This window comes from Henckelia pumila, chromosome 2 (assembly GCF_033568475.1).
Source record: "Henckelia pumila isolate YLH828 chromosome 2, ASM3356847v2, whole genome shotgun sequence".
NCBI classification, from domain to species: Eukaryota; Viridiplantae; Streptophyta; class Magnoliopsida; order Lamiales; family Gesneriaceae; genus Henckelia; species Henckelia pumila.
Window position 1 is genome coordinate 16,326,041 of NC_133121.1, and position 13,456 is coordinate 16,339,496.

Below are 13,456 nucleotides of genomic sequence, written 5' to 3' on the forward strand. Positions count from 1 at the left end.
TCTAAGTAAATCTTTGTACCTTTCCCACGCCTCGTAGAGCTGTTCAAAATCCATCTGCCCGAAAGTGCTGATTTCGATCTTCAATTGAGTGGACTTGGCAGGTGGAAAATATTTTGCAAGAAATTTCACTGCCATCTCCTCCCATGTAGTTATACTTCCCAACGGCAGTGACTGCAACCAACTCCTTGCTTGATCCCTGAGAGAAAAAAGAAACAAGCGTAAACGTATAATATCCTCAGACACACCATTAATTTTTATCGTATCGGTTATCTCCAAGAAAGTGCGTAGGTGTAGGTGAGGATCAGCAATGGGGCTCCCATTAAATTGTTTATGTTGAACCATGTTGATCAAGGCCGGCTTCATTTCAAAATTGTTGGCGTTAATGGTCCCTCGAGCGATTCCAAAATAGTGAGTCTGGATCTTCGGCCTAAAATGATCTCTAATTGGCACCAAGGGAGCTTGATTCTTTTTTGCCATTCTATCAACTTCTTCTCTTCTTGCTCTCCTCAAAGCACGTGCAGTTCGCTCTATCTTCGGATCAAAAAGTAGAGAATTTGCACTTTGAGATCTTCGCATGAACTGCAATTAAAAATAAGAAGAAATCAATTAGTACTTTAAAATAAAATAAATAAAAGTTCTAAATTAAAACTTAGACTAATTGGTAAAAAAAACTAAACAAAATTAAAATTTACTCTCCGGCAACGGCGCCAAAAACTTGTTGTGAAAAATACTCGCAAGCATACGAGTGTCAAGTTTTAATAAAGTGATAAATCAAGTATCGATCCTATAGAGAGTAAAATAAAAATATCTAGTAATTCTAATTAAAATAGTCTTAATTTTATTTAGAAAATCAATAATCAGAAGATTCGCAGAAAAATAAAATAATCAAATGATTTTTTGATAACACGCACACAACTTTCAAATAAATACCAATCAGAAAAAAATGGTCTAGAGGTTTAGATTTCACCTGGTTTCAACAACAATCAATCCTAATTAATTTATCTTCATGAATTTCAGTCAATTAACAGCCAAGAACACTTAAGTTTATTATTTCCCTCTTCCGAGCAACAAATAATTTTTATCAACTACAATTCAATTCCAATATCCCTATTAAGAATCTATTTGCAGTTATCTATGCAAAATAATGTTCTTTTTAAAGGCTCTGTTAAAATAATACACTCTTCCGAGCTATATAAATAATTAATAATGTATTTTCTATTGGTCCTAATCAAAATCTCCTCTCCCGAGTGCCAGATTTCAAATAAATATTACAATTCAATTAGTGATCAGGTAATTGAAAAGACATTTAATTCTAGAAAAAACAATTAATCTAGAAGAAACTCAATTCAATAATATCAAAAATTCATGAAAGTGTCTACACCAAGTTCCATCCGACCTCTAGACTCTAAAAATTAGTTCATAATAAAATTTTGAATAAAACAAATCATGTTTAGAAAATCCAACATAAAATCAGAATTAAATAAATAAAATATAAAGAAAAAAAATCCGTCGATGCGATGCCGTGTCCGGACTATCGATCTCCGTTTTCGTTCTTCAAGTAAGCTCCGAATTCTTCAGAAATCTTCCACGGTCAGCTCTCTGATTCTTGTGTGTGTTGTGGCGGTTCCTCTCTCTTTGATTGTGTAAGACCCAGAAATATTAAATTATTAATTATAGGATTTTAGAATTAAATTCCATATTATGGGCTAATATTGATTTGAGAAGTTATGGAAATGATAGATTTAATTGTCGAGCCGAAAATATTTAATTTGAGAATTGACGAATTTTGAGAATTAAATTCCGAGAATTCTTAAATTAAAAGAATAAATATTCGATTTGAATATTTATCGAATTTAAGATTAAATTCCATGTTTCAGGAATTAAAGAAGATTAATTTTGAAGATACAACCCGATCAGGGACTGATTTGCAAATATCGAAGTTTGAAGGGCTAAAGTGCAAAAGACCGGGATTATGTAATTTAATCCGAACTTATTTAATTCTAATCCGAGTATATTTAATTTGGAAATATTTAGAGTTTCGATTTAAATTCTAATATTCTTAAATTATTTAGGATTGAAATTGAATTAAAACGAAGGCTGAGGACTGAATTGCAATTAATGAAAACTTGAGGGGTTAAATTGAAATTTATGCAATACATATCTGATTTAAATGAGAATTATCAGCATGTTACGTGTATGTATGATATCGAATTCCAAATTCTGAAGCTAAAGTCGAGATCCTTTCTTCTTCCTTTGGAATTCCAATTTTCAAATTGCCGTAACTTTTAATCCGATCGTCCGATTTCGATTCTGAAAAGAGTTTTGAAATCCTTGAGATGAGGAATTCGATTTGATGTAAGTATTTTGATGTTTCTTATACATTTCAAAATCAGTATGTTGGAAAGATCAGACGTTGAGCATGAATCTTGAGTTTTGATGGTTTCTATCTTTTCGTATCGACGTCGAATCTGTTACTTGAAGACGAATGAATTCTAATGAGTTTTCACAGCATGTATCTTGAATTTAGACTTCTGATATTCTGGGAATATGATGTTATTCAGCTGATATGTGATGATTATTGTTGATATGAATATTGAAATGAAGTTCGAATTGATTTCGATATTTCGTCGATTATCGATTTTCAGTTGCTACGCCGTCGATTAATGTTTTGAAGCCGTTTTGATAGCCTATAACTGAGATCAGATATTCGTCTAGATGTTATTGACAATATAGGAATTTTATTTCTCAATTTCAGACTAGTTTTGAAGGCTAACGACTCAAGACTCCGAATTCGAACCAAAGAAGAAGATATGAGGTTTGAAATGATGTTGATTGACGATATATTGATGATTTTGATTCGATTCTGAAATGATTGACTAGAATGGAGATTGATATGAATGTTTTGATGCTATGTTTCAGATTTGAAGCGTTCAAAACAGAAGAAATATGAAGGTATAATGACGACATCGCGAGTCAGGGATTTTGAAACTCAAGATCAATTATTCTTGAGTTGTCCCGCCAAAATCACATACTTGTTTATGTTTCGATTTGATTTTGATGTTGTTGATCCATCTCAGGTAGTGGATCTTTGAGTTTGAGTTGATATGATTATGATACAATGATGATATGAATTGATTATATGCCAAGATCTGAGGCGATCTTATTTTCAAGTCTGAGATGACTTCGATAGATGGATATCCATGTCAAGATCGGTTACGAATCTTGATGGCATCGATGATATATGAATCAATTCTTAATCGAGATATGCGTTATTTACTCTATTGTTGAGACGTTACGAATAGAGTTGATATGATTTATTTAACGCTTTATATGTCGATTATACTGAGAATATTTTCTCACCGAATTTTATCCGGCTGTTTCTTTGTTTTGTATATGTGCATTGCAACAGATGGGGCAGGAGCTGATCTGAGATGACATGGACAGCTCGGGAGCAAGACTTAGCAAGTGTGGACTCGGGTTTAAGCGGAAGAATGATAGTGATATTACATCAAACTTAGCAAAAAAACTAGAAACTTGAAGTTGAGATTTGAAGTATTGAATAGCTTGTAGTTTCGTGATGTTTATGCAATTTGTTTGATGTAATGAAAGCATGATTTGATGCTTTAAACTTTCTACTTGTCGATATGCATGTTTCCAGATTGTATATTATTTTTGGAATCAAATTTATGGTTGATTCATGCCATGGTTCCAAGTTCTTGACAGCAAAATGATTTCTGCAAGTTTCTGGAAATGTTATGCGCTCGATCGGGTGATTATGTGCGATCGAGCGCGGCCTGTAACTTTGCAAACCCGAGAGCATTTTTATGTTTTCCACTCGATCGGATGAAAGTTACCGATCGAGCGCGGCCTTGAAAAATTGGAACCCGAGAGCTTGATTTTATGGCTCGCTCGATCGGCTGATTTTGCCCGATCGAGCGAGGCTCCGGGAATTTAAATTTTTTTTTTTCTGCTCTTGGTTTATTACTCTTAATCGTTTGATTAATTGTTTAATTAATCATTAGTTGCCCTAAGATAAGATTAGCAACCCGAGGTCCCCACATATTGAAAGAATGGGTGCCCGGTTAGCCAACTTGTGGCTAAGGGCTTTTATGACTCTATGTATAAACAATATTTGTTTAATATAATTTACATTCATTAATGGCATTTTCTTTGTCTTTCTTCATATTGTTATATTGTGATATACTATTGTTGTTTTGATAAAGACCTTGAATATACTATAGTCTAAGTAAGATGAGATAGTGAATAAAGAGAGATCACTATTATGAAACACATCTTATAGTCACTGTATATTTTAAACAGTTCCTAGTCAATTGAGCCGTCCGCTAATAAGGATAAAGATCGCTCGAGATTGAGACTAGTATTTGTGATGCCAAGTACCACGTTTCATTGGTAATGGACATGGAGATGTTCAAAGCATGCAAATAGATATTCATATGATGAATGATCGAACTACCCTATTCGGACTTTCCAAGTGGTTATTATTATTTGAGTGGATAAGTCCGCGGTTTTGGTTGTACACCATTAGTCCTTACTACTTGAAACATCATTGAGACTCTATATGCTAGTACTGTACTTTGACTCATTTACCGACTCTATTAGGGTCATCAGGTGTCGGGATTGGGTACAGTTACGACACATATAGGAGTCGATACTTTGTTGTCAAGGATTCACCACATACTTGCGAGTGTGGATATCCTATGTGATCTGAGGAGATATTAGTGTGACGAATCTCTGGCCAGAGTATATGATGTATTTTAGGTTACTCGGTTTTCCTAGTAGCACATGCGATGTCACTATTTGATCTTCAAGATGCATTTCATAGTTATCGAATCTCGAACGACTCTCGATGCACCAATGGTTATTGATTCGATCGGGATATTTGGATGAAGGGACCATACTGTACGCTAACCAAAATCTACTGGTTCTTGCAGGCACTATCAGTGATACCTAGGAAATCATGGGGCGATGTTGCTAGACGCTCTTACCATGATTCGATGGGTAAGTCGGAAATTGTTGTTCCAAGTCATAAGGATTTGTGAGCCCACGGCTAGCTGTATCCCTGAACCATTGAGGGTCACACAAGTAATGGATTACTAAACCCCGTTGAGATAGTTAAATTTAAAGAGTTAAATTTAATGAAAGAGAAGTTGGACTTCTTAACTAAAGGGAGTGGAATTTCCTAAAATGACATAGGGATGGACATTTTTGGAAATCACTGAATTCGGATTCAGAAAAATTATCTTGACTTTAAAAGGTGCAGAAATGGTTTCTGTGCACATTGGTGAAATCGGTTTATCAATCGAAGTCATGATGAATTTTATATTAATTTCTATAATAACGGGCTTGGCTTGTTGGGCTTAAGTTATGGATTATGGGCCCTAAGGAGTTAGAGTCCTAATATAATTATAACTTAATCTAGTCTAGAAATTATCTATAAATATAGGTGTAGTGTTCGAAAATTGGAGGCATTCCATCCTTGAGATTTTCGAATTACACAAAATATTTTCAAGGGGATTTTTCGAAAATTTCTACTCCCTTTTGAGAAAAATTCGGTCTGTGATTTTTCTGAAAATCACTTTCTGAATTAACAGATCAAATCTGTTTATTCTCTACGATAAACATCTGATTGATTTCTAGTGCAATCAATCAGAGGGTTTCTGTTTTCTATTCGTGGACCTAATTCCGGAGATTGATCGAGCAAGTCATCAGTTCCCGAGATTTGCAAGAAGAGCAGATTGAATTCTGTTAGAGTCCATAATCAAGCTTTAGCTTGAAGAGGTAAAAATATTTAATTGTGTATTTATATTTTTACTTGCAAGATTTTAATCGTTAGGATTTGATACCCACGATATGGAATCGTTCCATATCGAAAAATAAAATTTTTAAACTTTCGCTGCTTCGGGTATCACATCCGTGTTATCAGAGAACGCATGTTCCAACAGTGGTATCAGAGTCAGGTCGTAAACTTTGATCAAACGATTAAAATTAATCGATTGTACAAAATTTTTAGCCTCGGTTTTTGAAACAAAACGAAAAATTTTTAAAATTAAATTTGAAGGGAAACAAGAGCAATCGGGCAGCGATTGTCGCTGCCCACCTCCACGTGGGCAGCCCTGTCCCACGTGGAGGCGGGGCTGCCCGGGAATGTCCCGGGCAGTCCGAAAATTTTAAAATTTGATTTTTTGGATTTTTTGAAATTTTAGTTTTTGGTCCGATCGGTCCACGAGACATCGGATCAAATTGTTTGAGTCCGAAATTTTTAAAATTTATTTTTGGATAAATTTAAATTTTTGGAAAATTTATAAATTTTATCCGTTAAATTAGATTTTATAAAATTAATTATTTTGGTACAATTGATGTTAAGATATGATCTTATGAAAGGATAAGATAAAATTTGATTTTATCTTTTTAATTATGATGTCATTGCATGTTATCCAATTATTTAATTGTTGAATTAATTATTGGATAAAAGGATGATCAATTGTCATGACCAATATTATAGGTGTATGTTAGGTTGTTTACATTTGGTTTATTGTTGTTGGGTTTTATTAATGGGCTTGGTTTATGGCCCAATTTGAATTGTCATTTGTAATAAAAAGTGGGTCTAGTTTATGGCCCGTTCCCACCCTTAAATATGTATCCCCTACTTCTCATGGAAATTTATTGTAAATTTATTAGACGTGGTAGGAGATAAAGATTTGAAGACAAAGGTGGGTCCAGCAGACAATAAAGACCGAAGAAATGTAAATTGGAAGCTCAATGTAATAGGATTGCATTGCATACTTGCATATCACCTAGGATTGGACTTAGACTCGTGATTGGCAACCACGGGTCGATTAGTGATTGGGATCGATCATACTTTAAATAATATATGATATTATTGTTGTATGCATGTTTAGACTAAATTGTATGAATCCCGCAAGCATACAAATATTGCATGATGAGACAATTTTCAAAATTAAAAATTCCTCATTTTAAATATGATTTAAAATTGATATCAAGATAAACAAAAAGGAATTTAAATATTGTTTAAATGTTCCTACCTTCCATCAACGATCAATGTATGAGATGCTACCCTCGGGCACGGTCCGGCTCATATTATTGGGGGGGCCCGTTCGTCGGAAAGTTGTACATTGGATCGACACATGTTGTAAGTTAGGTGGAACTCCTATGGGATTGGCTCATATTATTGGGGATCCACATGGCGACCGTCCATCACAACTTAATATTGATGGGTCATCTTGATATGTCACATTAAACGGCGTCATATTATTGGGCCCTTATTGGACATGAGGTAAAAACATGGGGTTGCTTTGGAAGCAATTGGGTTCTACCTTTTGAAAATTATGGTTGGCTGATATTATTCGCGACTATAGTTTGTCAATTGGACTCCATATTCCCACTAAGGAAACAAGTTTTCCTTTTTCACTAGAGGGTAGTAAAATCGTTAAAATTGTGGGAGTAAAATTCATAAAATTAAATCTCGCCATATTTTATGTCTTAGTAAATTAATTAAACAATCACTGATTATTGTCTGTTTCTTTTCAGTATTTCATTACAATGAATTCGCGCAATCCACTATACTCAATTCTCGAACAAAACAAATTGACTGGCGCAAACTATACGGAATGGTTCCGTAAATTAAAGATTGTTCTAAACTCGGAGAAAATTTTCTACGTGTTAGAAAAGAATCCTACAAAGGAAGCACCGGCTAATATAAGTCCGAAAGAATTGGCAAAACTTGATCAATGGTGGGACCATGATATCAAGGCTAAATGCTATATGCAAGCTTCAATGTCTGATGAACTTCAGAGGTGATTTGAGGATGCCGTGAATGCTGCTGACATACACATGCACCTCAAGGAACTTTTTGGAGCTCAGTCAAGGTCGGAGAGGTATGCCACCATCAAAGAGCTCATGACATGCCGCATGCGAGATGGGACTTCTGTCCGTGAGCATGGGGTACACATGATTGGGCTAATTGAGAAGTTGGTAACACTCGATTTGACATTGGAGCATGAATTGAATACGGACTTATTGCTTCTTTCACTTCCTTTGTCGTTTGACGGATTTGCGGTGAACTTCAATATGAACAAGATAGAGGCCATCCTTGAAGAGATGGTCAATATGCTTGTGTCTTATGAGGCCACATTAAAGAAGGAAAAACCGGTACTCTTGGTTGGCTCCTTTTCTTACTCTAAGAAGGGGCCAAGTGGAAAGGATAAGAAACGTTCTGCCCCACCCAAGAAAATTGTACCAAAGAATAAGGGCAAGACAAACGCTTCAAACGTGAACATCTCTGAAGATGTTGCCATCACTGCAAGAAACTCGGTCATTGGAAACGTAACTGCAAGGAATACCTCGAACAGTTGCGAATTGCAAAGGGTATGTTTTACATTGAAATAAATGTTTCACTTAATACTACTTCTTGGGTATTGGATACCGGATGTGGATCTCACATTTGCAATGATTTGCAGATGATGACAAGAAGTCGCAATCTTAGGATGGGTGAGACCCAGCTGAGGCTCGGAAATGGTTCCAGAGTTGAAGCCAAAGCAGTGGGAGACGTTTATTTAGTTTTGCAGAACAATTTTAAGTTATTTTTGATAGATGTTTTATTTGTGCCAGATTTAGTTAAAAATATTATTTCTGTTTCTATGCTTGATAGAGATGGTTTTTCTTGTAATTTTGTGAATGGGATTTGCAATATTTACAAGAATGAATGTTTGATTGAAAATGGACAACTTAAAAACGATCTATATAACTTAAAATTAAAAGATGTTCCAATTAATTATGTTGATAAACCGGTAACAACAAATAAAAGGAAAAATGATAGTCAAAACCCGGCAAACCTTTGGCATGCTAGGCTAGGTCATATTTCCTCAAGGAGGATGAACAAGTTAGTGGGAGAAGGCATGTTTGATATGTCTTATATTAACTCTCTATCTACTTGTGAGTCCTGCCTAAAAGGAAAAATGACTAAATTTTCTTTCAAAGGAAAGCCTGAGCGTAGTCAAAATCTGTTGGATTTGATCCATACAGATGTTTGCGGACCATTTAGTATCGGTAATAAATTTGGTTACACCTACTTCATTACCTTTACTGATGATTATTCTAGGTATGGGTATTTATATTTAATGAAATATAAGTCTGAATCATTTGAAAAGTTCAAAGAATTCAAGGCTGAAGTAGAAAACAAACAAGGTAGAAGTATTAAAGCACTTCGATCGGATCGAGGTGGAGAATACTTAAGTACCGAGTTTTTGAGCTATCTAAAAGAGAATGGGATTCTCTCTCAGTGGACTCCTCCTATGACACCTCAGCTGAATGGTGTCTCGGAGCGTCGCAATCGAACTTTGTTGGACATGGTTCGATCTATGATGAGCTTCACTGAGCTCCCTCCTTCGTTTTGGGGCTATGCACTTGAAACGGCGGTGTTGTTGTTGAACAATGTTCACACCAAAGCAGTGAATAAAACTCCATACGAGTTATGGAATGGCAAAGCTCCTAAGTATTCGTACTTAAGGATTTGGGGATGTCCTGCTTACGTGAAGCAGACAGTGGGAGATAAGTTGGATAGTCGTTCCACCTTATGTTATTTTGTAGGATATCCGAAGAATTCAATCGGATATTATTTCTATCATCCTAATGAAACAAAAGTGTTTGTTTCATTAGGATGATAGAAAACAAAAGTGTTTGTTTCGAGGAATGCCACCTTCATGGAGAAGGAGTTCTTACTTGATAAGAAAGGCAAGATGATGGAACTCGAAGAAATTCGAGAAGAACCCAAGATACAAAATAACGATCCTATACCTCAGGAACCATTGATTGACACGCCTATTCCTAAAATATCCGAGAGGAATTCTAGACCTCCTATTCGATATGATCTTCTTCTTGAAGGGGATCAAAGTGAACCCGACATTGGATGTGATCCAAAAAACTTCAAGGAAGCAATTTCTGATGCGGATTCGAATTTATGGCTTGATGCTATGCAGTCAGAAATAGACTCGATGCATACAAACCAAGTTTGGTCTTTGGTAGATCCTCCCGATGGAATTGTTCCAATAGGGTGTAAATGGATCTACAAGAGAAAACTTGGGCCTGATGGCAAGGTACTAACCTACAAGGCACGATTGGTAGCAAAAGTTTATAATCAAAGACAAGGAGTTGACTATGATGAAACCTTTTCACCAGTCGCAATGTTCAAGTCCATAAGAATCCTTATTGCCATAGCAGCATGGTATGACTATGAGATATGGCAAATGGATGTGAAGACTGCATTTCTTAATGAAAACATTAAGGAAGAAATCTATATGATGCAGCCCGAGGGATTCACATCCATGGGAAGCGAGCATAAGGTATGAAAACTTCAGAGATCAATTTATGGTCTCAAACAAGCATCAAGAAGTTGGAACCAGAAATTTGATGAAACAATAAAGGACTTTGGTTTCATCAAAAACTCGGAGGAACCATGCGTGTACAAGAAAGTAGTTAAGGATGCGGTGACGTTCTTAGTGCTTTATGTTGATGACATCCTACTTATTGGGAATGACGTAGGAATGTTGCAGTCAACAAAGATATGGTTATCAGGTAGATTCTCGATGAAGGATTTGGGTAAGGCCTCCTATATTCTAGGGATACAGATCTATAGAGATAGATCTAAGAGAATGATATGACTCACTCAAGCAACCTACATCGACACCATATTGAAAAGGTTTTCTATGGATGAGTCCAAGAGAGGACATCTACCTATGTGTCATGGAGTTTCTCTATCCAAGTCTATGTGTCCCAAGACAGACGAAGAGATAGAGAAAATGACACACATACCATATGCGTCAGCCATAGGTAGTATTATATATGAGATGATATCTACCAGACCGGATGTAGCCTTTGCTCTGAGTGTCACAAGCAGATATCAGGCCAACCCCGGTCAAATGCATTGGAAAGCCGTGAAGGATATTCTTAACTACTTGAGAAGGACTAAGAATATATTCATGGTTTATGGAGGAAGAGAATTGAAATTGGAAGGCTATACCGACTCTAGCTTCCAAAGCGACGTGGATGGCTCAAAGTCAACCTCTGGATTTGTATTCATGCTCAATGGCGGTGCTGTCTCTTGGAAGATTTCCAATCAGGACACCACAGCGGATTCCATCACTGAGGCAGAATACATTGCAGCATCAGCTGCGGCTAAAGAGGCCGTTTGAATGAGGAATTTCGTCCAAGAGTTGGGCGTAATTCCTGAAGCTGTTGGTCCAGTTTCGGTGTACTGCGACAACACTGGTGTCGTTGCTCAGGCAAAGGAACCAAGGTCTCATCAAAGATCCAAACACGTACTGAGGAAATACCACATCATCCGGGAGATTGTGGAAAGAGGAGACATCACTGTCGAGAGAGTGGCCTCTACAGACAATATCGCTGATCCACTTACTAAGCCCTTGCCAGGACCATTGTTTGACAAACATCGCGAAGCAATGAGATTACGTAGTATGACTAGTTGGCTTTAGGGCAAGTGGGAGATTGAAAGAGTGGGTTTCCGGTTAGCCAACTTGTGGCTAAGGGCTTTTATGACTCTATGTATAAACAATCTTTGTTTAATATAATTTACATTCATTAATGGCATTTTCTTTGTCTTTATTCATATTGTTATATTGTGATATAGTATTATTGTTTTGATAAAGACCTTGAATATACTATTGTTGTGAAAATTCCTCGCAAGCGTACGAGTGTCAAGTTTTAATATAGTGATTAAATCAAATATCGATCCCACATGGAGTAAAATGAAAATATTTAGTGCTTGTAATTAAAATAGTCTAAACTTTATCTAGAAAATCAATAATCAAGAATTTTGCAATAAAAATAAATAATCAGTGAAGTTTTTATATCACGCACATAACTTGCAGATACAATCAATCAGAGAAAATTGGTCTAGAGGTATAGATTTCACCTGGTTTCAACAACAGTCAATCCTAAATGATTAATCTTCATGAATTCCAATCAATTAATAACCAAGAACACTTACGTATATTATTTCCCTCTCCCGAGCAACAAATAATGTTTATCAACTACAATTCAATTCCAATATTCCTATTAAGAATTTATCGCAGTGATCTATCACAAAATAATGTTTTTTTTAAAAGCTCTGTTAAAATCATACACTCTCCCGAGCTATATAAATAATTAACAGTGTAGTTCTAATGTCCTATTCAAAATCCCCTCTCCTGAGCAATGATTTCAAATAAATATAACAAATCAATTATTGATCAGATAATTGAAAAGACAATCAATTCTAGAAAAATAATTAATCTAGAAGAAACTCAATCCAATAAAATCAAGAATTCATGAAAGCGTCTACACCAGGTTCCATCCGACCTCTAGACTCTAAAAATTTAGTTCATAATAAAATTCTGAATAAACCAAAACATGTTCAAAAATCTAAACATATTCAGAATAAAGTAAAAGTAAGAAATCAAATCCGTCGTCGAAGCCGTGTCCGGTCGATCGAACTCCGTCTTTGTTCTTCAAATTAAGCTCCAGAAATCCTCAGCAAAATCTCACGATTAATTCTCTGATCTCTAGTGGATGTGTGTGGCGGCTTCCCCCCTTTTCTCTGACAAAGAATTCCCTTTTATATCGCTCAAGAAAAAGCCCACTCAAAAGCCCACGAAAATAATTGCCCAAAATAATTAAAACAGATATACAGCGACAGGGCGGGTGCGCTATAGACGGCGCGGGCGCGCCTTAGTCTCGACTTAAATCTCACGAAAACAAAGCAGCAGCGCGTTAGCACATCTTGGAGCGCTAACAACAAGCGCTGATCATGAAGCCCAATTTAAAAGCCCATTCTATTCTTTCTTGTCTCTGATCGTTTCTTTCTTTCTTTCTTCTTCTTTTCTTTCTCTTTTATTTTATTTTCTTCTCTTCTTTTTCCTCCCTTTTTCACATAAAATCAATAATTTCTTACACTCATAAAAACAATAAAACACCCACATAAATCTGCTCGAAACAAACAATTAATAATTAAAATCATATATAAATTAAGTGTATAAAATACACTTATCAAATACCCCCAAACTTAGACTTTTGCTAGTCCCGAGCAAAACAATTCAAAACAATAACTTCCAAAAACTCAAATCATCATAAACTTACAAGAATAGTCAAGAAATATTATGGAGCAATGACCTCAGCAATGATTTCAAAGAATTTTCAAATCCAATCATATCACACCCAACTAACACTTGAAAGTTTCAGTCACAACAAAATAACCGCATAAACCCACAATCTCCGCAACTCACGTTCAAAACACCATTATCCAAGTTCAATTCAAACATTCATAGATCATGAGGACTTTTCAAGGTAGAATAGGATCAAATAAAGGATATTTATCAAAAACACTCACAATTAGGGTTAATTCAACGAATAATAGTGTGTGCAT